The following is a 26507-nucleotide window of genomic DNA, read 5'->3' as shown; positions in this document are numbered from 1 at the left end:
TGCTCCTCGCTCTACTCTGCATCCACCCAGCTGCAAATTTTCTTCGTGGTTCTGCATCTGCTCCTCCAGCTGTGGCCCTCTGAAGAGAGGCCTCTCCACCTAAGGTGCAGGGGGGAGGGCCCTCGAGGCCCTGTGGAGTCTGTCTCTCCATGCTCACCACGCGGCGCCCGCCGGACATGGACAGCACACCAGTCTCTGCGTGTCCAGGGCTCTCCCTCATCCCTCAGGGGGACATCAGTTCCTCAGCAAGCTCCTCCTGAGGATCAAGTAGATGCTGTTTTTTCCTCACAGCTGGGATAAATACCCTGACCTTTGACAGCTTCTCGTCCAAGTGGTCTTGTGCGACTCTCAGGGTTTTGCTCAGGTTTTCTCAAAAGACTTGGAAGTTCACCCAGTCTAAGCAGTCGGAGCATCCAAGACAAAGGGGGCTGTTGTTCCCAGGACGTCATTACTAGTGAGTGGGGGGAGGACGAACGCCCCAGCCTCTCTACCTCTGGAGGAGAGTTCCAAGCTACACACTGTGGAGCTTTCCAGAGGGCCCCACGGGGCTTGAGCCCTGCCGCCCACCGGGATGACCAGCTCGGCAGCGTTCACTGGTGGGGGCTCTTTCCTTGCCCATCTCACATTCCCATGCCTTTACTCGTGGAATTATCTTTCAAATAGACCACTTGCTCCCTAGACCTTATCTCTCAGGGTCTTTTTCTCATTGAACCCAAACTGACACCATTTCTCAGATCACTTCAGGTCAATAAACTTTTATTGGCCATTAACTCTGTGCTAGAAAATGTACCAGAGTCTAGAGGTAAGCAATACAGTAACACATCCTCTTGATCTCAAGGGGCAGTAGCTTTTTGTTTTGAGGAAGAGAGACAAACAGACCCGCACTCAGAATGTTATAATTTCTATAATAGAGCATGTCAAAAGGTGTAAGGGAGCTCAGCAGAAGAAGTAACAAATTCTTTGCAGTGGGAGCAGGGACCCACTTCCTGAGGGATTCCAGGATGGTACTTAACTGACACTAGACACATCCAAATATGTCGTGTTGCATTGAAAACCAAGGAGGAAGGAGTGATTGGAACAAAGGACAGGAGTGTGGAATATCTGTTCCTTTGGTGAAGTTCTGGAGCCATGCACAGCCCTGCCTTTGTGTTGGGCACTGGGAAGATCCCTGAATTAGACCTGGCATCCTGGGAAGTTGTGCCAGGGGCTGCTGCTCCCTGCTGCAAGTACTTCCTTGACGGCACACTGAATTGTGAATATTGTGACACCAGAGGCTACTTTATTTTTTCCTTCTCATGCAACATTTACCAAGACCTTCCATTCCCAGAGTGGTGCACTCGCCATAGATGGTTGGTAACCAGCCACGTGACGTCTCCAGTCACCTGGGGAGTGACCCAAGGATACGGAATGAGGGAACCCATCCCGATGGGGCTAGGCGCTTAGGAAAGTGTGGTCTTCCTGAACACGCCTTTCTGGGGTAAGCCACATTTTTCCCAGTCCAGGGCGTCCCCTCACCTTCAAGCCATGCCACTCTTACGGCTGAAACAAGAGAGAGTGTTAAACACCAGGCTGAATGGGGACTTCACCACCATAATCACTCAGGAAATTTTGGTCTGCAAACCTGACCTGGAGTCGTTCAGAAAGCCAGCCCTGAGACTGTCGTCTGGAAAACTGCCAAGGTGACGGAGTCTAAAGTGGAAACAAAGGTGAAAGGGGCACAACTGGCTCCGAACTAAGAAACACACAGCCATCGACGTCTGCGGGGAAAGATTTATTTCCTGCTAAAACGTGTATTTCCTGTCTCATAAACACAATTTTAGTACACCTTTCCAAATGCCCAAGGAGAGACCAAGGCAGTGGGCAACGTGGCCTAATAAATAGGACCGGCTCACACTGGGCGCATTTTTCTCTCTAGAAGGTCACGTTTCCCGCTCTAAATTTAGCGGCTACCTACCCCACTCCCGGCACTGCAGCCAGGCTCCGTTTTTAAAAGATGATCCCAGTTTCTTGACTCAGTCAACTGCCTTGTTTGAATATTCTTCTCATCTATATTTTTTCTCCTCTGGGGAGCAGAGTATTTCCTGACATCTGTTTTGAATTTGTTTTCCTTTTAATTTCGGTATACGCCTCTTTCTCCTATCATCTGCACTGAATTGAAAATAGCACATGGAGTGAGGGCCTCAGCTATTTCTAAACCATTACCTATCCTCCCGGGGGGGGCCCAGGAGAGCATCTGTGCTACCTCTACATTGATACTCGTGCCCTCTGCAACTCAGTCACCTCCACAGTAGGGGACAGAAGCAGAGCTGTGTCCTTGCCAGCCCCCCATCAAGATGCTCCATAAGCCCACAGGGAGGCTGCCCGCCATTACGGGCTGCGGGATGTGACCCTCCCCGGGCATGTGTGGAAGTCCTGACCTGTGGTGACCGTGTTTGGGTGTGGGGCTTTGAGACTCATTGCAGCTAGGTAGTCGTGTGGGACGGTGAGACAGGCTCTGCTGCTGGGGAGTTAGATGAAGAAGCACCAGGGGTTTCCCAAGGCCCCTCTTACCATACTCTGCCTGCCGTCCACGTGAGCCACAGTGAGAAGATGACCATCTGCAAGACAGGAAGAGAGACCCCACCAGAAACTGACCTTGATCCAGGACTTCCAGTCTTCAGAACTGTGAGAAGATGAATTTTGTTTGGCTGAGCCACCTGTCTGCAGTGTTTTGGAATGCCAACCTGAGCAAGCCAAGCTGCCTCACTCAGAGATGGCCCTCGCTGCCCTCTGCACACCCCGTAGACCTCTTCTGCAGATGAGGGCAGGGACACCTCCTTCCAAAGCTCGACTATGTGACCATATGGATAGGTTCCTCTGGATTCCCTAACTGGGAACTCGTGACCAGGGCCACAACTCCTTCCTTTGCCGTATGCGTTAATGCTAGCTAGAGCATGTTTTTAGCATACACGTTGTAGAATTTTTGAAAAATAAATGGAAATAAAAATTAAACAAATTGCTTGTGACTCTACCATCCTAAGGTAATTAACATTTTTGCTACAATTTATGTGAATCTATGTTTACATGGAAACACATATGTTTTTTGGATGTTGTGTGTGTGCACGTGTTTATGTATATATGTGTGTGAAATGTGTGTTTGATATTACAGTTGCATGTGTGTCACACTCAGCAATCACACTCAAAGGAGCACACACCTTCTACCCATGAGAAAGATATTTTGCTAGCCTATTCGCAGGCTCTGTATAATTCAGGATCTGGAGAATGAGTAACCAGTTGGAAAGTGGAGAAACGATGCTCTTGAATAGTGATGCTGAGAAGTGAAAAAGGAATCCCTTCACTGTTCTCTGGAAAACGACTCTCATTTCTGTGCACTTCTGGGTGGCTGGGCTCCTCTGCTGAATGCCTCTGCACACGGAGACAATGCCATATTGTTCCTTGTTCCATTGAGGGTAATAGATCCCTTTGCAACCCAGGAGTGCTGGCCTGGTCAGTTCTAGCAAATACCATTTCCCAAAGGACATCATGGTTCTCTGCGGTACACATCTCCAAATGAAATGTCTTATGCACAGACATTTGTAAAGCAGTAGTGTATCATCACAAAGCATTTTTATTAATAGTAATAGGGGAAACTCAGAAATCATAGTTAAAGGGGAAGATAAAGGGGAAAATGCAACAAAGATATTGATCCAGTGGCCACCTGAACTGCAGTGAGACTCATGTCCAGGAACGTCAGTCACACAGCCCAACCTCCACAGGGCTGGCCGGGCATCGTGGCCCCGCCGGGCTCTGCCAACTCTGTCCAGGGTGGTTCTGACCTCCGGGGGCCTCTGCGTGCCATTCCCCATTCTCACGACTGCTCGTCCCTTGCCATTTGTATTTTGAGATGTTCACAGATCTGGGGAAATATTTTCTTCTCATTTCCAGTAGAAAATAATCTCTGTATGTGATTGACTACTGTAAACCATCTCCGTTCTAGAATTCACATTTCTTAACTGAGTATCTCCTTATAGAACGGAGCATCTGGTCAGCCTGTCCCACAAGTTAGATTCTCATGATCTCCAATGACCTTGGGAAGGAAAGAATGGGCCTAGAAGGTCTTGCTGGGATATGGGGTTCCTTAACTGCAGATTACTAACTTCTAAAATCACCACCACGAAGAAAATCTGGTAATACTTCCCAAAGGTACTTACTCTGTGCTGTTCAAAGTTCAAACTGTGCGGTCTGATGACATCTAAGACATAAATAATGATCTTTAAATTTCAAGAGGATCTTTTTCAAATTAAATTATAGCCTGATTCTTTCCTTAAGGAGTAGATACAGGTGCGGGATTCTTCACCTGAAGAGCGGGGTCGGGACACTGCCCATGAAGCGGCCCCTTAGCACCCCGCTCCAGCTCCAGGACATGGGGTTCAGGCTGGGGAGGGCGGGAGGAGTGGAGGGCGTGAGATCAAAGCGGCTGTGGGGTGGGAGGAGAGCTTTTCCCTGCGGCTTTGAAATCTGCTTTTAAAGGCTCCCCTCCCTTTGCTCAGCGTTGGCGCGTGGCGTGCGCTGCAGATGGACCAGCGGCTGGGCAGCTGCGTGGGGCTGGTGCTCCTGCCCTGCAGCTCTCCTGTCAGCTGACCAGCAGCAGTGGCTCTCCTGGAGGGAACCGAGGCCTCCCAGCTGCTAGGCAGGAGAAGGTCAGGATCGCTGCTCCTCACCCATTTCCGCCCCCACGCCACGGGAGTTTCAGCTCGACCCCAGGGACAGCTTGGCCGGAAAGCATCTTCCTAGGACACAGCGCACTCCTACAAAGGACGCCGGCATGTGTGTGAGGTTACACTGGGACAAGGTTAGACGGCAGAGGCCCTCGTTGTGTCAGCTACGAAACAATGCTGAGACATGTACCACAGCAGCGCTCTCAGCCCACTGCACAGGGGCCTGGGGAGTGCTCACCAGTGGTCAGTGTCACCCCCGCCCAATAGGAGCCCAGGCAGACGTGGCCAGGAGATCTCACTTCAGGTGTGTACCACGAAGACTCAGTCTGAGGACAGCCACCGCACACAGCTAGCTGACCTCTGACAAAAGACAGCACCAAACAATATCTATGGCTTTGAGTTGTGTTTTAAAAAGCTCTAAATGGGACGTGAAATTCAGAAAGAAGTCTGCACGTTTCAAAAGACTGAACATGCTAGAAGAACAAACCAGTCTGGAAGGCCAGTGATGCAGGGGGTACAAAACAAAGACAAAGGCTTCCAGGGAAGTCATCAGCCAGCTCTGAGAAAGTTCCAAGAACGGTGGCACATGGCTATAATCCCAGCGGCTCAGGAGGCTGAGGCCGGAGGATCACGAGTTCAAAGTCAGCCTTGGCAACTTAGTGAGGCCCTAAGCAACTCAGTGAGACCCTGTCTCTAAATAAAATACAAAACAGGACTGTGGATATGGCTCAGGGGTTAAGTACCAAGGTCACTTCCCCTTGCAGAAACGTGAGCTAGCCATCACAGCAGGGATGTGCTTCCCATGTCCATGACGGCATTTTGTTTGTGTGTTTTTATGCTTTGGATTTAGTTTTCTTTGTGTGGCAATTTGTTATCTAACTGTGGATGTAACCTGGAAGACAGTGTGACTGGCTCTGGGGCCCCTCGCCACGGCATGCAGGAGCTTACCTGACACCGGCCCGCATCGCTCAGCTCCGAGTGTTTGTTCTTCCTGCCTTGCCGACCCTGGCAGTTCTACCACGCAGGGAGAAAAAGGAGAGAAGGAGAATAATTGACTGGAAAATGAGAAGTTTGCAAGACTCCTGGGGGCAGATCTGAGGTGCTGCCAAGGCATGTCGACCAACTGAGATCTTGGCTTCCAGGCAGGTGTGAAGGAGCAAACAGGCGACAGCACGGGGGGCCACCGAGCCAAGCTCTCGTTGGCTCCGATAATTGCTTGCTGAGCTATCTGCCACGTGAGCCCCCAAATCCAACATGCATGAAAAAACCTAAAAATCCCTGAATCCTCAAGCAGGTTCCCCTGAGCACACGGAAGGGATGCGACAAAGGACTCTTCGGGGTTCAGACAGTACAGCCTCCCTCCAGCCTGCTTCGTGACCATCTGCAATTCATTAGCCTGCAACCTCTTGAGATTTGACAGGTCTTTTTTTTTTCTTTTTTTTTTTTCTTTCCCAAGCAGCAACAAAAAGCATCATAAAACTGAGAGATACTGCCAGTGACTGGGGAAAACGTACTGGTACCAGCTGCATGATTATTGCAGAACACAGAATGGAAGACAGATAAGAAAACACTTTGTAATTTGCAAACACCAGGAGATAGCTGTGGAAAGGAAGAAGGAGACTAATGAATGGATGCCAATTCTCCTCTTAATATCATAACTCTGAAGTGTTTTAATTAAAGGGAACCAGAGGAAAGATAAAGAACATTTTCAAAATAGTATTTTCTAAGGCAACAAGGTAATATTTAAGAACCGAAAATTTCATGTAATACACATCGTAGTTCTTCAACCCATGTAGGCCCATGGCTGTAACACTTTCAGATACTCTATTTATCTCCCCGGCTGCCAATTTCACCACAAGTGGAACTTGTGCTTTAGGAAATAACAGCGCAGGGGCTAATAAACACGGTCTGATTCAGTGATTTATTTTCTTCAGAAGTTACAGCCGTGTTCAAAGTGATATCCAGTGAAGTGTTGCACATTAATTTAGAAATATTTCAACAAGAAAGTTGATCTCTGAGCTTTGTAAGACCACGGCAGTACTGTAAAACCACCCTGCTTCCCCTCTGCTGACAGCAGTGACCCAAGGACACACGTCCACCTGCTCCATCAAAAGCACCGGGTAGAGACCCTCTGTGCAGGGAGGACCCAGCGGAGCAACACGGCAGGTGGGCAGTGATGTGGGAGGAGGAAGAGCTAGAGAGCCATGTCCATTTTAAGGAGCTGGCCTCTGAACCCCAATAAGCTTGTGGACCCCGGTATTTCAGTGCTTAAGACCTGAACCGTGGAGCAGTTAGTGGGAGGAAGTGACCCCACTGAATCTCTTAGGCCAGATGAATTAGATGATGAGGGTAAGAGGGCAGGAAGAGGGGGATGCAGGGGGCGCCTGTTCTGCTTCAAGGCTAATCAAGTCATCAGAACACTGGAAGGATAATCGGAGGGCTTTATTATTTCAGTATTCATCAAACACTCATGGATCTTCTGAACACTATTCCGAAAACTGGGTCACTGGGTCCTAAGATATGGCTTCTCATGCAATGACTGGGGCATGTTGTATTATTCTGATTACAGGGACAGATCTGAGGATTACCACAAAGGTCCACAGCTCCTCCTCCACGCCTCCTTCTCGGGCCGAATGCACCCTCCCTTAAAAGCTGCTTAGCCGTCTCCCTGTCTCTACTGCCCAAACCCAGGAGCCGCGGGCCCTGTTCTTATTGAGACTAGTGGTTCTGGAAAGAAACCCCACGCTAGGAGAGACTTTGGAAACGTAAGTGAGCGTCTCCAAGGAGGCAGGGCAACGCGAGCTGCACCCAGGCCTGTTACCATGGCAAATCCACCTGCCTTTCTGCACCCGCTCTCCCTTGCTCGGTGAAGCAGACTCTGGTGCTAACGGCAGCTGGCCGCCGCTTGCCAGGCTCCCTGCAGGCGCCTGCCCCCTCCTGCTCTCACTCTGCCAACTTCCCACGCACCCTAGGGCTGCTGGGAGCATGGCCACGGCCACAAGGCCTGGTGAGTAGCGAGCTATCAGAGGAGATGAGCAATGGACATCTTCTGTGCTTCAATTCTCATTTCAACTTTTCTGAATATTGTAAACCATTGTGAAAAAACCCTCCAAGAAATGGATCTTATTTGGTTGCCATTCTCCAAGAAAGTGCTTTCTTTCCTTCTTTCCTGAACCTGGGCACCAGGACGGTAACTACCCACCCAGATCAAGGGGCTCTCTGTAGAGACACCGTATGTGCTCTTTTGAACTGAGCACAGGGACAAGGATGTCGAGGATCCTGGAACACGATGATGAAGCCTAAGAGGCAACGTGCTACAGAACAAATAAATACACGTGAACAGGCCCTAAGAAACGACGAGCCACTCAAGACGCTTCAGGCTGAGGACGGTCTCTCCCCACGTTCAGGCCTGCTGTTACTTCCCAGCGGCCTGGTGACATGGCCCTCGTCAGGATGGATGTGTTCGCCTGGAGGGCACTCACGGCTCTGTCTCCAAGTTGCCTCCAAATTACAAAGATCTCACCTACTATATTTCTGCGAGTTCAGCACTTTCTTCTAATTGCTTCTAATTCCACATCCTTGAAGTGTCAGAAAAACTAGCCCTTTCTAATATTAATGCCTTCTATAAAAATTCCAGTTGCAAAAAGACAGTGACAAAACGGTTCTGAGAAATTTTACAGGATCTCTGGTTTCAGTAGAGCAAGAACAGTGCCCAAGCGCAGAGTTAGCTGGGAAGATGCCCAAGTGCTTTGGAGTCTTTCGCCCTTTGGTTGCTGCGGGGGCCTCTTACCGCCCTCTCAACGTTACAATCCCTGTCGAGCTGTAGCACGGAGGCTCCGGAGGGGTCGTTCCCCTACTTCTCTGGGGCTCGTCGGCCTACTGCTCTGATCTCCCCTGAATGTCTGGGGGCGCTGTACAGTGTCCTTCAGGGTCCATCATCCACGTGTTTAACACACACTTATTCTGCAACTGCTCTGTGTTCAGCACTGCCTTACCTCGGGGTGAGTAGTGAATTGGGGTGCAACAAGCAATAAGAGGAAGAGTGGATGTGAAGCGGAAGGGCAGTCCTAAAGGCCCAGGCAAATGGCGAAGGTAAACTCTCAGGCTGGAGGAAGAGATGACACGGTAAGTGGAGTGGCCAGGGGCTGAGAAAAGAGAGAGGAGATCACGCAGGGAACTGCTTTGAGTTGGGGGCAGAATAGGAAGCCTGTTACCTGAGGGGAGTTGGACTGGGAGCAGGATCAAGCGTCAGGACCAACAGGTATTTCCAGTAGGACAGTGAAGTGGGAACGTCCAGAAGTGAGTTGGCTTTCTGGGTTCAGAGGAAGAAATCCAGATTAGAGATGAGACTCTGGGGAACACCCTGTAAATGACAATCCTGAGTCTGCATATGATCAGTCAAGAAAAAGAAGCCTAGACTCGGAGCCTTGGAGCACTTAGGAAGAAAGAGAAGCCACCCAGGAGCTGGGAGGCAGCAGAGGGGAAGCTGGGAGGGAGCCCAGGCCATGAGGCCACCTGAGAACGAGAGCAGAAAGAGTTTCAAGGCAGAGGATCATCCCTGTCACACGCTGCTGCAGGAAAAGCAATCCCAGGGCCAGGAAAGGGCCAGGCCATGGGGTGGACAGTACAGAGGTCAACGTGACCTGGTGGTGGCCACATTCAGTGGACGGTGATGCAGGAATGCAAATGGTCTCTGGGGAAAGAGAAGACGGAACCAAGGTTTTCCTTCTGCAAGCCTCTCTCTGCTGGGTGGCTCAGCAATAAGAGCTTTTCTTTAACCAAGAAATAAATGGGTTGTTTTCTTGCAAAAATGTTTGAAAGGCACAGGGACGTCGTTTAACTGAGGTGTGACTGGAGCAGCTTGGCAGACACTGTCTTGTTTCCAGCGATTCTAGTGGCAAAGTTCCTTCCAGAAATCTTCCAAAACAACACTCGAGCAGCATTCAATCCAAGAATCTGGAGGCATTTTTTTCTTGTAAATTGTAGGCTAGACGGCGATTGCTAGGAAATCCTGGAAAGCTGGATTTTTTTTTTTTTTTCTTTTTCTTTCTTTTTTTTTTTTTTTTTTTTTGAGGAATAATCTCCTAAAAGCTTTTTTTTTTTTGTATGTAAGAATCAAAGCCAACTTCATTTCTCCTAAAGTCCCCACAGCCTCCATGGGGATGTTTCTGAATCTGGAAGCTGCTCACACTTGCATTCTGAAAAGGTATTACCTTGACCTAGCAATTGTGGAGACAAGGACAGGAGACATTTTTTTTTTTTTAAGTAGCTAATTTAACAATTAGCTTTTATCCCTGAAGGAACTTCATGTATTGTGGACTCTACCTGGAAAACTGAAAGTATAGTGAGATCTCATCTTTGCCACATCAGGCAATTAAGAAATGCTTGGTTAGATAAATAGATATGTTATGATGGATAGATAGATGATAGATAGATAGATCCATTTATACATGAAAAGCACGTGGTACCCATCACTAGGGAGACTTGATATTATGTATATATTCTGTGTGTATATTTGATTTATATTTCATCTATGTTGTACATATATAGAGTTATACACGAAATCTCCCTAATGATGGGTGCCACTTGGCTTCCTAATAAAATCCCACTCTCCTTCCTGAATAACCACTACCTGGGTACGTGCCCAAAGGCGTGGGGATCAATTTCTGTTGATTGGAAATGCTCTTGTGCTTGAGAACGAAGGTGGAAACTTGGACTTCGTGGAAGAATTTTGATTCCTTTAAGGAATGGGAACCTCATATGGGTTCACTCCTGAAACGGCACCCAACGTCATCAGAAGTTATCCATCAACGCAAAGCAAGGGCCTCCATTCATCATCACTGGGAACCCACATGGCAACAGCTTTGTACCTGGGCGCGTCATCCATCAACTCGACGTGATCAAGAAGCCCCCGTTCAACGTCGAGTTTCTGAGGTCTAATATCTACCAAATGTGCAGCTTGTTCCCTGCAACCTGTTTTACAGTTAGGAAGGAAACATGGTGTTTTGCTCCTAGTCCCATGGCCACCTGTGATCACAGCCCCTGGGCATCCCAGGTCCCCGCAGTTTCCTCCTCCCTCCAGAAATATGTGGTATGTCCTAGCCTCTTTAAGAAAGCAAAGTCAGCTTGGTGATTTACATTTTTGTTTTACTATTTATTTAGATATTGGGGATTGGACCTACAGGCACTTTATCACTGGCTATATGCCCAGTCTTTTTTATTATTTTTGTTTATTTTGAAATTGTGTCTCTCTGAGTTGCTGAAGCTGGCCTCGAGCTCTTGATCCTCCTGCCTCAGCCTCCCAAGTTCCTGGGATTACAGGTACACACCACCAAACCCAGTTGGCTTGCAGATTTATATCTGTAGTACTTGCCTTTACTTGGTGGAAACCATTTATAGAAGACGTTTGGGGAATAAAAACAGACCTTATAATTAAGAGAAATTGATCACTTCAAATTTGCAATGTTAGCACTTAAATTCAACTCAATTTTGATTTATACTTTACAGAAATTATAGAGACTTTAATATAATTATAGACTATATACATATGCCTCTATAGTTTTATTAAAATGCCTCTTGGCTTAATTAAAAAGGTCATACTTGAGCACAAAACAAAAAGGGCATGAATTAACTTTTATGACTCAAATGTAGTCTCTCCAAATTTAGCCAGTGTATCCCTGAGACATACCTGCACTGAGAATCTATTTGGTATTTAAAGTTGAATTTAACTACGGGTCCTGTGCTTCATCTGGCAACCCAGACAGTGCTGCAAGTGCACACAAATATGTGAATGAGACTTTTGTGATGGTTTCTGGGAATGATTGAAGAACAAACCTTCCCTTGAGAGAGCATCACTGTTTTTAACATATGACACCAAACTTTCCAAGCAGAAACCAGAAAGGCCACACAGCTAGACTAGAGGGTCTCACCACGTTCTGCAAGGAGCAATTTCACCCTAGAAATGCAAATTCTTGGGGCCCAGCTAGATCTCCTGAACCAGAAACTCTGGAGAGGAGGCCCAGAAATCTGTTTCACTCTCCTAGAACTGGACCCCCATCCACACTCCGGCTCCAGATTCGCTGACCAAGAGACTGCATTACCTGCCTTGGGAGGCTCCTAAACTGAAGAAACGGGTTTTGGTTTTATCGGTTTGTCCATTTTTTTGTCGTTCTGCAGTTCTAGATGCCAAGAACTTGACTGTGTCTTCATCAAGCAACGAGGACCCGGGTTGGAGGAGGAGCAGGTGGAGGCAGCCAGAGCCATACACTGACACCTAGGTTTTTCAGCTCATGGTGGAAGAGTGGGCCCAAGATAGCTTCCTTAACACCAAGGTTATTTATTGACTACAACCTAAAGCTGTCTTATCACATCAGCTCCAGCACAAGGTCAGCTTTGCAGATGGCAGGTCTCCTACCTAAACGACACTTTGCAGCGGTTTCTAAGCAGGATCAGGCAGAGAACATTTTGAAGGTCTGGGTAAAATGCTGACTATAACGCTTTTGCTTCTTACACAAAAACCTGTATGCAATAATAAAAAGAGCTTCTCAAAAGCCAAATAAAGGGTGAGTTACCATCCTGTGCTTTCATCTATGACCTCGGGAGGGTGGGTTGGAGATTAATTTTACAGGGAGTTAGGTGTCCAAGGGCTCAGTGTCTATGCTGCTGAAATTATGATGAATCGCACCAAATGAGAGCAAAACACCACCATCTAGCTGGGATCAATCTTATCTTTTATATTTCTATCTTATTCTTTATATTGTGGCAAGGTTTAAGTCCTTAGATCACATAAGCATATGATTTGTTTCTCAAATGCAAAATAAACATAAGTGAACTTTGATGCCATTGACCCTAGCCACTCACTCCACTTTGAGTTTTCCTTCTTGAGTTCTCAAAGCAAAAAAAAAAAAAAAAAAAGTACCTAGTATTTATAGAGACTATAGTTGTCACTCTTTATAACTTTATAACTTCGTTCAAAGAGGTCTGTTAAATGTTTCATTAAATATTTATGGTTTTTTAAAAAGCATAAAATATGGAGAGATAAATACAGATTGGACATCTGTATTTACCATATATATGTGTAAATATATATATTACACATAGATCACATCTGTCAACATGAAAATGAGATTATAATCATCCAAATGATGTTGCAGTTCTTGGCCTCAAGTGTATACACTGACCAGATAGAGACACTCAGTAAACACACTGGGTCAACCCCGAGAAGGTCAAGAGAGCAGAGGAGGACTTGCATGTCAGAGAAGATTCCAGCATGATAGTGGCGGCACACACTCAGAGAGATAGCTGGAGAATGGCTAGCGCAAACACAATAAAGGCTTCTCAAGAACAGGATGATAAAATCTTCCCCACCACAGTCTGAGCCAGTAACCAACTTCCAAAACAAACCCTTGAGCTAAGACCTGAAGGCTACGGATTAGAAAATGATCAGCTCTCCTAGAATCCGTTAACTTCTCCAGGACAATCCTCATTTTAGCCACAATTCTGCACACGATGCCTGGACTTGAAGAAAGTGAATGCCCACCAAACCTTGGTGGCAGACGATGAAGAAGATGACCTTCCATCTCAGATGCCTGGTCAAAGGTGCTGGCCCAACGTGTTCCAGTTAATCTTGGTGAGAAATCTGAAAAGTTTAAAAGAGCATATTTACTACTCTGCATAAACTTGTTACCTTCACTCAAAAAAAAAGAAAACAACAAATACTTGGCTATAGCCACACATTGACTTTCACTTAAAATGGTGTGAAAAAAAATTAACTGAATCTTTTGAAAATTCCCTAATTTTATAATTCCCTAAGGCAGCAACAGTTATCACAAATAAATGGTTTCTGTCTTACTTCCTTCCATCTTGCTTCCCTGGAGCAGAGGTCTCTGAACACCTTCTAAAGCAGGAAGGAGAGGTTTTTAGAAGGTTCAAGTCATATCTGCTTCTGACAACTCATTTCTTATGTCCGAAGAATTTCTTCTGCCTGAAAAATCATAAATTCATTAATATTTTATAGCTCAAGTTAAGACACGTTTTTGTATGTCACATCAAAGTCAAAAAAATGCTTTATTTTATGAAATAAATGCTTTAATATTTACCAAAAATTATTAGACTTACAAATGCTGCCACTGAATAGACAAAACCACAAAACCAGAAGGAGAATCATAAAAATGGATCATTCTAGAATCAATCCTAATGTTTGATTCAAGCTTAAGAAATTCTACCACCGAGTCTGTAATTCCAGCAGCTCTGGAGACTGAGGCAGGAGGATCGAAAGTTTAAAGTCTCAGCAACTTGGAGAGATCCTGTCTCAAAATAAAAAAAAAAGGGGTCAGGCAGGGGATGTGACTCAGTGAAAAAGAGACCCTGGGTTCAATCCCTGGTGAAAAAAACAGAAAAAAGAAATCCTTCTCCTGAAATACTCCAATGGTGTGAATTGCCAATTTTTTTTTCTGCTAAACTACACTGAAAAGCACACAGTATGGTAGAGTTCAGACAGGGGTTCTGAAGCCTTATTTTGGTAACCAATATTCACAGATTTTTGAGATAGTTTGATTAGAAATGCTCACAAGACTGACTTCTATTTTTCATTCCTTAGTGCATTTTGGATGGTGAATCATTTTATTTTTGTTCAAGAGAGAATAGTCTGAAGATGAAGACCAAGCCAGAACGTTGAATGTCAAGTTGTAAAATGTGGCACGAAATGCTAGAATTAAAATGTGAAATCATCCCCATCACAGGCTTTCCAAGAAATGGGAAGAAAAAGGAAAAAAAAAAACAACAACAACAAAGAAAACCTCAATGGGGCCTAGTTCCTCTCTTCTCAAAGTTCATTTGCTGGTGTGTGGAGAGGAGCCCACAGGGTCCCTGTGTGCACAGGAGGGACAGATGTGTCAGAGATGGAAGGAAACCTGACCCAACGCCACCCTGAGCACTCCCAGAACCTCCAGCCCTGCCGCCTGGAGCCAAAGTCCCATTCCTGGAAAGTCTCGTTCCATTCAGTTCACCAAACCTGCTTGGATGCAGTCTCTCTGGGCAGGCTGAGGCTTGAAGGAGGAGGGAAAGGGCCCTTGGATTTTGCAGCCTACTGAGGACCACAAACACAGACTACAGGCCACAGGGCAGAAGGGCTGCCAGGTGACCCCCATGCAATGAGGAGGACAGGCATCCCACCGTGGAAGCCAAGAAGGCAGCAAGTGAGAAGCGCTTTCAGCATGAATCTGGGAACGTGAACTTGGATTGAGGCAAAGAACAGGAGGAGGTGGAGCCCTGGCCTGCAGAGTAGCCTGTGTGTAGGAAAAGGAGGCAGAAGCTGGAGAGCGTCTTCTGGGGTCTTAAGGTGGGTGGCAGCCAACGCCACAGAGAGGAGTTTGTGTTTCGCGGCTTTGCTAGACTCTGACGGGCAGCAGTGTCTCCACGGAGGGGTGGCATGGAGGGGTGGCATGGAGGGGAGCGGGACATGGGCCTGGAAGGAGACGCACATGCCTGAGGTATCTTTAAATAGCTCCAACGTTCTCCAATGTGCACTCCTTCCTCCAGGAACTTAAGATGACAATGTGGGCATCTGGTTAAGAGCCCCTGCCAGCTATCTAGAGTTAGATTCTCTTACATCATGTGGGATTCTCAAATAGAACCTATTTTTCACATGGAAAGCTGAGGGTCCAGTGATTTACTAATTCCAATCCTGCCCCACCGCCTGAGATATGGTTAGTAGCTTCAACACACACTTCTAAAGTGTAAGACTGACTGGAGACAGGTCAAGGTGAGCATGCTCCACTGGGGTCTGGGTGGGATTCTGCAATTCTGACAAGTTCCCAGGTGTTGTGGATGCTGACCGTCCACAGACCACACCTCAAGCGCTGGACTGTGGAAGTGATTTATTTTCAAAGTATGTATTGCAGGGAAAGTGGCTAAAAATGGGACAGAAATAGATAACAGTATGCATACAGCAGACTCGTCATCAAAAATGACAAGGGTAGTAAGAAGGCCTTACATGTATTCATTGTGATAAAGTGTGCAAAATAGTTTAGAAACATTATTTCATTAAACATTATCTCATTCTCATTAAACATTATTCAAATCATCTACCTACCTATCTATCCAGTCACTACCATCTATCACATATATGTATGTATACATTTATCTTTAAAATATTGACACTATTTTTCTTGTAAATTTTATTCAAGATAACATCTAATACAACATTTCAAAGAGATGACTGTAAAGAAAAAAATTTCATGACCTTTGAAATTACACAAAGAAATAAAATTACACCTAACTTGCCACCTTACTCTAAGATCAGGACTCCAACGAAAAGGTGGGGATTCATAGCCCTTTGCCTATATACATTAGCAAAAGGACATTTTCCCATAGGCCAGTCTCATTGGAATAGAAAAGAGGCTACACTAAGTAGATTCCACAATTCAGGGACCCCCTGAAGCAGGTCAATGTCTGTTTACATCAGTTACTTGCAGACAGAGTTATTTGGAAAGGCTCATGTCTAGATAATCAAAATATTAAGGAGAGGAATTAAAAGTTTTGTTGAAAGATACATACCATATTTGACTCCACAAGAACAGGACAAGTTTTCTGGGTGGCAGGAAAATCCAGCATTCATTCAGTTCCCTCCTTTAGGAGTGAGGTCCACTTGGTGAGTCTGGAAGCAAGGAGACCAGCATTTCCAACCCACTTCTCCAGAGAAAGGAATCGTAAACCCCTCACTTTACCACTGTGACTGGTCTCTGCTTGGGATGGAGAAAAATGGAGGTCAGGGAGTGGATTCTGTGCCTCAGGCAGGCAAAGTTGGGAGACAAAAACTTACACGCAGGAAGACACAGTTAATTGAACACTGTACAGACATCCTGAAGACTTGAGAGACTCCATTCCAAAAACACTTTTGGAAATTGGAGCATCTTCCCTTGGACAGTGTAACCTGTGACAGGGCCCTAAAGTGGATCAGGTCCTCTGGCTGACACTAGCTGACAGTGTGCCAGGGAAAACACCCTGGGGCCTCAGACCTGGAGCAGAGAAGCAGGAGAGCCGGCAGACCTGGGGACACAGGACCCTCTCAGTTCTGCACAGACGCAGTTCTTCATAAGGCCAATGGCGACCTCAGGGATGGACAAGTCAGAGGTGCAGGGGAGAATTCTGGATCAGGGAGGAGAGGATTTGCCAACCAGGTCAGCAGAGGCAGCTCCCGCTGCAATTGCATCTCAGGGTCACTCTTACAGAGAGCCTCCCGCTGTCTCGCCTTCTGCTGTCCTTTCGGATTGTCACAGACATTGCAAGAGTTCTGCACGGTCTCCATCTCCTCAGCTCGTCACTTCTCTCTCGGCAGCCCAGCTGCCGTAGTACCTGACCAGTCGCCTTTCAAGGTCGCACCTGCCCACCTCCTTGTTGGATTTATTAATTCTTTCCTCCCACTGGTGCTGGTCTTCCTTCTGGAATCCTGTAATGAACGATGCTGTCCCCATCCTACGGCACTGCTGTCTGCAGGAACTCCCACCCCTTCCTGCACGGGTCGGTTTTCTTTCATTTTTCTCTCCTCTCTTCTCTTCTGGTTCTGCATCCTCCTCCTGCCCATGGCTTCCATCCCTGCTGCTCTAGTGACCAATTTTAGGCTGATTGTCCATTTATTTCTCCAGCCACCAATTCTCTCTTGATCTCCAGGTAGTATGTTTTTAAGATTGGGTCCCATGTTTTAAGTTTGGATCAGATTTCTCCTCATAGACATGCTACGGGCACATCAGACTCCATGTTGGATGAGCTTATTACCTTCCCTACAAAAACTGCTCAGATCCCAGATGTCCATGTTTTACTTGTGCAATTGCCATGAATCACATCATCCAAATGAGGATGCTCAGAACTAGCCTGTTTTCCTGCCTGCACAGAAACCTCGAAGGTATTTCTAAGTATTTCTGATTCTCAAGAGTGTTAAGTATAAAAATTCACCCCTCTTTCCACTGGTACTGCTTAAGTTCTGGGGACCATATTGTCCCTTGAGGACAGTCAAGTCCTCATTTTATCATCTTGTCTTCAGTCTGCTCTCCCTCTGACTGGTAGCTTCCTTTTCTTGATCGTAGAGTTCTGTGTGTAGAACACAGCCAAGAAAGCATAGTCTTCCTTAGTTTTATCTTACAAATGAAGATGAAGTCCAAGAATGACCTTCAAAGTCTTTATAACAGAGATCTAACTTACCTTTCTGACTCTGCCATAGGAGCCCAAGAAAGCTCATGATAATTGTGTGACCTTTCTGGGTCGTTGATGGATTGCAGAGCTCTTGTCTGTCCTGTGCCTCTCTGTGCGGCTGGTTGACTGTCCTTGCTTCCACAGCTCTGGGGTGGACTCTGAAGCAGAAGCTGAGCAGGCTGTGCTGGCAGTGGAAAGGCAGGGACGCTGCAGGGTCACCTTCCAGGGGGTCTTCATTGATACAAACATGCCCACTGCTGTCCTGGAAGGAAAGGGAAGAGCAGAGGTGTGGAGAGAGGGGTCTGCACGTCTCAACTTCAAGAGAAGAGGGAAAAGTCAAAAAGAAAACTGATAACCGCAACATAACTGAGGGAATGCTGAACACAAACGTAATGCCTACCCAAAATGAAAATGGTAAAAGCAAATTCAACAAGCGATACGTGCAGGAGCAAGTCGTTTTTGAAAATTGGCCATTGAAGTCTTAACTCATTTCCTAAACGGATTGAATGTGTTCATATCCAGACACACATACAAACAGACAAGATGGGGCCGCAAGGTGCCGACGCAGGTTGCGCAGTGCACCTGAGTTTCTCTTCCCTGCACACAGTGTGGCACGTCTTCAGCACATGCACACAGGGACAGAGGAGCAGAATTTGTCAGTCTGCAAGTGCTCCCCACTATGGAACAATCAAATCACTTTGTAGAGAAGCAAATGATATAAATTGATCCATCTTCTTTCTCTGGCAAAATGGTAGATCATTCCAGCAAAAAAGGAAACAATAGACATAAACAGTCTTGACCTTGAGAAGGCTTGTGCTGTGATCTCTGTCATATTACCATCATCAGACTCCCTCATTGAGAGAGTGTGGTATGAACTCTGTTTACTGGGAAAATGCGAGTGACAACTGCCCTTAAGGATCCTATTCCAGAAATGTCCTTCTGCTAGGAGCTTGATGTCAATTTCAAGTGTACCATAAGGATGATCTTAGGACAAATAATTTAAATTTACACATTGATGGTCTATTTGGAGGAACAAAGAATTCGATAATCAAAAGTCAAGATCTATTTAGAAGCTAATGCACTATTTTGTTGACTATTAGAAAGGGTTATTTCTTAGGATTCCTTACATGCTACATTAGGCAGAATTCCTAGCACTTACTCTATATAATATAGATAATGAAAAATTACCATATCTATTTGAAATTCAATTATATAAAACCATAATGAAATAGGAAGTGAATAAATACAAGCCCACAGACAAAGGGAAATAGGAACATGTGACTGAAATGGAACATGCAGGTGAACTTCAGGGAAATTCAGAATGCAGTAGAAAGCCCCTACAGCAGGTGGGACTGGCCTCAAGCTAAAGGGTAATCAATGAAGCTGCCGAAAAAGTAGGTCAGAAGGGACTTCTGGAGGGGTATGCAAAGAACTAAAAGGATCTTTTCCTTGTGAGGCAACCATGACTGGTGGAAACTACTGAATACACCATTCAGAAGAGGCTCTGGAGGTGCCAAGGACCTACAGCAAGCATAGAAGCAATTTTTCAAGAACATCTACTAAGCTAGGTGTGGTGGTGCCCTCCCAGCAACTCAGGAGGCTGACACTGTAGGATTGCAAGTTCAAGGTCAACCTAGGCAACTCAGCAAGGCCCTGTATCGAAAAAGTAAAAATAAAAGGGGGTGTGCAGGGGTGTAGCTTGGTGCTAAACTGTCCCTAGGTTCAATCTCCAGTGTCAAAACCAAGATAAAGTCAAAACAGAATATCTACTAAACCTCAGTAAGAGTGACAAGAGCCTGTGGCATCAAGTCGTGGCCCCCTGCCTGCTGTCTCCTACTCCCTTGATGGAAGCTCCCTTCCTGGGCACAGCAAAGCTCTCTCTCCTCAAAATTCCCAGTCCAGGACTCTGGTTCCTTCCCAAAGGCAGGCTCCTGGTGTCTCTCATTCCTCTAACTCCAGTTTTTCAGGTTTAGTCCAAAGAGGAGCAGCTGAGGCGGACAGGATCTCTCTCCACCCAGCCCTCGACTATCATTGGGAGCTCTGAGTGCGACACACTAAGGAGACATCTCAGTCATCTTGGCCCCATCTATCTCATAGTCTGGAAATTGCACGCTAGGGGATGCAAACCGTGAAGGCCAGAGGCCACTGGTCATGAAGCAGGTCATCACACCAGGAGAAGCGGCCCTGGCGGGGTCATCCAGAGGTACAGCCCAGGAGGACAGCAGGGCTCCATGGCTCCCCCCACCATGTGAACTCTTGGAAACAGAGCGCCTGGAGAGGCGAGGCGGACTCTGTCAGAGGAAACTGACACCTTGGTGGTGAAGCCTTGGAAGAGCCCAGCAGCTCTGCGAACAGCAAGCCACACCATAAGTCAGGCGCACTCCCAGAAGTGGCCACGGAAAGAGGCAGGTACGAGGAGCCTTCTTAGGTAGGAATATGCACGAAAGACTGTCCTCAAAGACTGTCCCTGATAACGAGTCCAAATTGGACCAAACGGAGGAGTCAGCACAAAGCTGCAAATAGAGCAACAGCCTGTAAATTATCAGAGGCTACTGGAGAGAAGTTTCTTAAGAGAGATCACAGGAAAAGGTAGCCAGAAACCCTGAAAGAGCAGTCAGTCTGTGATTGCCCACGCTTGCCTTCTCCAAGAGTCACCTTAAAGAAATAGGAAATACAATCCCAAGATGTATATGGATACAAAAGGAGAGCACAGTCAAAGCAATCTCGAGCAATGGGAACAAAACCAGCTTGACACTTTCTGATTCTGAAACATACTACAAAGCTACCTGGTCAAAACAGCACAGTCCTGACAAAATGCAGAGAGACCAATGGGACATATGAAGAGCCCAGAAATAAAGCTCACGTAATGGGGAAAGGAAGAGCCCCCCACCAGCCCTGCTGGGGAAGCCAGGTGTTCACGGGGAACAGAATGGAGATCAGCCCTTACTGTCCACGATAGGCAGAACACAGCTCAAAGACCTCAATGTAAAGTCTGAAACAACAACACGACTGTGAGAAAACGTCAGGTACACCTGTGAAGCACCAATTACACACGCGCAAATGAATTAACCAAACCAGTAAAGTGGAAGCAAGGGGGCGGGTCAGGGGAGGGAAGGGAAAGAGGAGGCGCTGGGGACTGAAATGGAGCGATTTAAATTTCAGGCATGTATGATTATGTAAAAATGAACCCCACTATTATCTATGACTCTAAGGCACTGATAAAAGCATATTATGAATAATATTATGGCATTTGCAGATAAATGGATGAAATTGGAGGATATCACGCTAAGTGAAATAAGCCAATCCCCCCCCAAAAAAACAAAGACTGAATGTTTTCCCTGATAAGTGGATGGAGATATATAATGGGGTGAGAGATGGAGGGTGAGAGAAGAATGGAGAAACTTTAGATTACATAGAGGGAAATGAGAGGAAGGGGATATGAAAAATGGTGGAATGAGACAGACATCATTCCCCTATGTACATGTACGATTACACGAATGATATGACTCTACATCGTGCACAACCATAGAAATGAAATGATGTACCCCATTTGTGTACAATGAATCAAAATGCAGTCTGCAAAAACTAAAAAAAAAATTTTTAAAAATAGAAAGAAAGCCTTTTTTTTTTTTGTACTGGGGTTGAACCAGGGGCACTTAACCACGAGTCACACCCTTAGCCCTTTTTATATTTTATTTAGAGACAGGGTCTTGCTAAGTTGCTTAGACCCTTGCTAAATAGTTAAAGCTGGCTTTGAACTCATGATCCTCCTGCCTCAGTCTCCTGAGCTGCTGAAATTACAGGTGTGCATCCCCATGACCGGCTAAGAGAAACTGGCTTGACATCGGTCTGGGCAATGATGTTTTTTTCATGACACCAAAAGCACAGGCGGCAAACCCCAAATGGACAAATGGAATCATATCAAATTCAAGAACCTCTGCACAGCAAAGAACAGATCAACAGAGTGAAATGCAATCCAAAGAATGGGAAAGAATGTTTGCAAACCACACATCAGGTAAGAAGCTTATGCCCACAAGGCATACACACATCTATTCCTACAACTTAGCAACAAGAGCAAAAGTATGAGCAAGCCACTCGACAAACATTCTCCAAGGCAGATGTTCAACGTCACCAATCACCAGGAAAATGCAAGCCAGTACCACAATTGGTGCAGTCTCTGTAGGGCAAAATGCAGAGGTTCCCTAGAAGGTTAACAGTGGAGCCACCTTGCGATCCGGCAGTCTTGTTTTGGGGTACATACCTGGAAACAGTTTAGTGGTTCATTAAAATATTGAACCTAGAACTACTGTGTTGTCCTGGTAGCTACCCCTAAGTATATCTCCAAGAGAAGGGTGTACACACAAAATGTGTACACATGTTCATTCTGGCATTATTTATAATAGCCAAAAGGTGGCCTAAATCCAAATGTACATGGTTGATGTAATGGATGGATGAGCTAGTAAAATGTGGTGTGTTCTTACTGTACGACAAGGTTAGGGACACCTAAGTGTCCATCGGCTGATGAGTGCTGAAAGATATATGGTACATATACACAGTGGAATAGTATTCAGGCATAAAAAATGATGCAGTATTGTCATTTGCAACACCATAGGTGGAACCAGAGATCATTATGTTAAGAGAAACAATCCAGGCACAGCAAAGACAAGTATCACCTGATCTCACTCATAAATGGAATCTCAAAAAGTTTATTTAAACATAGCTGAGATTAGAACGGTGGTTACCAGAGGCAAGTGAAAGCAAGAGGAGGGATGGGGAGAGTTGGTCAATTACTAAGTTTGGTTGGAGGAGAGCAGGAGGTTCTGGTGTTGTATTGCAGCGCAGAGTGACTGCAGGGACCCATAAAGTACTGTCTGTTTCAAAAGGCTTGATGAAACGATGTTGAAAGTTTTATATCACAAAGAAATGAGACAGGAGGTAGACGTGTTCAACCCGGTTGAAACATTGCAGAATGTGCACGTGAGTTGAACAACGCTCGTTACTTCATTAATGTGCATAACTTGCACGTTGTTACGTGCAAGTTAAAAATAACTTTAATTTAAAGTATCAGGCACTGAGGAATATAGTACTGCTACGTGCTACTCGGGAGATGAACCCTGAAGACATGCTAAATGTAAGAGGCCAACCATGACATAACCCACGACACCATGTATTTTAATGAGATATCCTGAACAGACAGTTCAATCCGGCTTTAGAGAAGCAGCAAGAGAGAGGAGGACTTAACTCAGGGCACGGATTTGTCACTGAGTGGTTTGAAAGTTGGTCTTTCTCATCAGACAAACCTGGGTTCAGTCTTGCTGTCAGTGGTTTGCTGAGTGACTATGAAGGGTCGTCTTATGTCCCCAATTGCCTGGGCCAAGTGATGCTGTCAAACTGCTTCTACATTATTTCTAAGCATGTCTGCAAGAATGGTTACAGCAAAGCTCGGCTTTTCATGAATATTGTTTTCGCTTGCCAAATCATAAAAATTATGTGAGTTTATAGAGTTTGATCCTATGTTACACACACACACACACACACACACACACACACACACACACACACACACGATGAGTAAGTCAAGCTGGTAACATGCCCACCGCACGCTCACCAGTCACTTCTAGATGAGGTGTGGTTTAGACCTGCAGATCAGACCGGAACCTAAGCCATCTGCTCTCCAGCTCTTGGGCTTTGAACCACACCCTGGTGCTTCCTGCTTCTCCGGGGGCCAAACAGCAGCCCGCAGGACATTGAGGCCTTCACAACTGCATGAGCGGTACCTTAGGTCCTTCCTCCTACTGGCTCTGTTTCTCTGGGAAACCGACTAGTCCAGTGACCACATAAAAGTGTGACTCTGCATTTTTTTCATTTATAAATCAAAATGGCAACAGCTAATTTCTGGGGTAGATCTAAGGATCATATTCTACAGTGACCATGGAATGGAAATCGTAGCAGCAAGCACAGAGAGTGTCCATAAATAATATTTGTTAAGCACGTTCATTTTCAAACAAGTAGGCGGTTCTTCCCAATAACTTATAGACATAGATGTCTCTCCATTGTTTTCTTTTAATTCCCAAGCTGAGTCCACTTAGCCATTCGAAGAACCCAACTTGGAGGAAGTCCAGGTGGGATAACTGCCGGGAGTCCTACCAAGTGACCCTCATATTCTCCCCGATAAACCCTAATTAGTTTTCCCTGTTCTTCTTCCCTCAACTGTCCCAGCTGCAACTGTCCCTGTGGGTATAAAGATACTGCTGCAAAATCACTATGTGACACATTTCCAAAAATGTGAGTCGTGTTGAAAACAATTCTGTTCTTGTACATTCTAGTCTGCCCTTCTCAGGAAAATACTGGACCCTCAAGAAAATGAAGATATTTTCTGACACCAAGAATCTTCTTATAATGGTACAAACATTTGCATAACACCGTTTCTTGCCCACATGCTTAGTTTGGGGTACCCCAGGCAAGGTCCCCGAGCCTGCTGGAGAACTCTGGTCAGGCATAAGTTGCTGCTCAGCTCCTGCTAAGACACAGAGGTAGCTGGACTCCGCACTGAAGCCACACAGCTTGGCAGTGCGCGTGCCCTCGTGCTTAGCATTTCACTTCTTCCTTTTACTCTAGAAGAGCGCTCCCGAGAAGACAAGGTCGATTGGTTTTCTCACCCCATTCTTGCTCCCAATTGCATGTTAACTTGCAAAGATTCATAGAGTAAAATAAGATAAAGCAAATTAATACAGTCTTGAAACAAACATAAAGGTCATATGAACGGCTGAAAAGCGGAGCTGGGTCCGCAGTGATGTTAGGTCAGAATTCCTGTGCTTGCCGGAGCTGGCCCCGAGCCAGACTGAAATGCCTGGCCAGATAACGGAAGGAGTCCATGAGGGCAGGGGCTACAGTGCGGCTAAGTCAGAGACAAAGTGGTCGCTACAACGCATCTCAGCTACTGCGATGACTCAAAAACAGGAGGTTCACCTCTAGGAGGGTCACCCAAAAGCCAGGAGTGTCTCCAGTGGCTTTCATTTGGCAGACATGAACCTCTCTGGATCACCCATGGCATGAAAGGACAACACCCTTTCAAAACTGGTCCTGATCAACTCCTTCAGGAAATACAACCACATTTTATAATAAAGGTGACAATCTAAAGCAAAACAACATTCATATGTGTGGTTATCTGCTTTCCTGAAACATAACAATTGTTGCATTTTAATTATGTAAATGAAAGGCATTTTAAAAGTGTAGAAATAAATTGGATTTTATTTTCTACATGCTCCATCCTTACATTTTCAATTATATCATTTCAAAAGTATTATTAAACACTTAATTTAAATTTTACTTTTCCTTAAAGATCTTGTATCAATAAATATGATTTTTAAAATGTCTTCTACTCAAGGAAAAGATTGCATTGATTGTTTCGCTTGGACCTTCAGGTATTTATAATAGATACCACCGAGCTGGCCTCTGGCTTGCCTCACTGGATTCATGACAGAACAATAATAACGGAATTCAGGGAGCGGATTCTAAATTAATTGGCAATTTGAACTTTGAGTGATCATTGCTTTGTGCCTGTTTGGGTAGCATGATTGCTGGATTTAGAGATGGATAAAGACAAACTACTCTACTCTGACAAACCATTCTTCTGAGAAAATTGAACTGTTCTTTTTCCAACAGGGTAATGATACCTAATCCATCGAGATGTAAAAACTCTATAAAAAGGCCCCTTTACAGAACCCTCCGGTCATCCGGTTAAAGAAAGTAAGCAAGGTTTTTAATGGAAGATAAACGGTTGCCCTATAGGGTTTTATCTGTCATACTAATCTCAAAAAGCATCTCATATAAGACTAGAGCTAAGAAGACTGTCAAGGCAGCCTGGGCCACTCTGCAAACTAATACCTGGGGCTTAGCACCCGAGTCTGTCAGCGAAATGTTTAAAATACTTGGAAGAACGCCTCTCCCTTCACATGAGGCTAGGCGGACTCAGTGAACCCAATGTGAGATAATCCAAAACAATTCAGGTTCAACAAAGGTTGGGAAAATACTGCAGTCGACACAAAGCTTTGATGGGGCGCTTCTTTGATCTAAAGATTATAAAATACACAGTTTCTAATCTGACAAATTTGGAGCTGCAAAGCACAATATCTAAACATTCTTCTTTTGTCATAACAGTTTAATCCCTTAAGAATGTGATTTAAACCACCGGGGAGCAAAGGTTACCATGAGATTTGTATGGAAGAGGAAAACTTCCTCAGACACCTTGATAGAAGTATGTGGGGCCATTAAATCATACAGCAAAATGCTGCTTACTACTGACTCTGTCAGGTCACCTCCAGTTCAGGGCACGTCAAGTGCCCGTTTCTCTTCAGTGCAAATGCAGAGAAGATGAAAGGAGACTCCCTTTCTCTTCTTGTTCCTTTTATCTTCTCACTATTATGCTCCATTCCTTTTTCTTTTTCCCTTTAGTTGAAGATCTAATTCCCTTGATGACACAAACTAATGCCTGTAGATTTTCTAATACATTCTTAATAAAAAAAAAAAAAACACAACGGAGTCACAATGGCATATTTTCTATACATGTAGAAACATGTATGCAGCATTTACCGGGTCATGCTCAGAGTGAGAGATGGCATG

The sequence above is a fragment of the Sciurus vulgaris genome (assembly GCF_902686455.1).
Source record: "Sciurus vulgaris genome assembly, chromosome: 4".
Taxonomy (NCBI): domain Eukaryota; kingdom Metazoa; phylum Chordata; class Mammalia; order Rodentia; family Sciuridae; genus Sciurus; species Sciurus vulgaris.
This window is presented reverse-complemented; position numbering follows the sequence as displayed.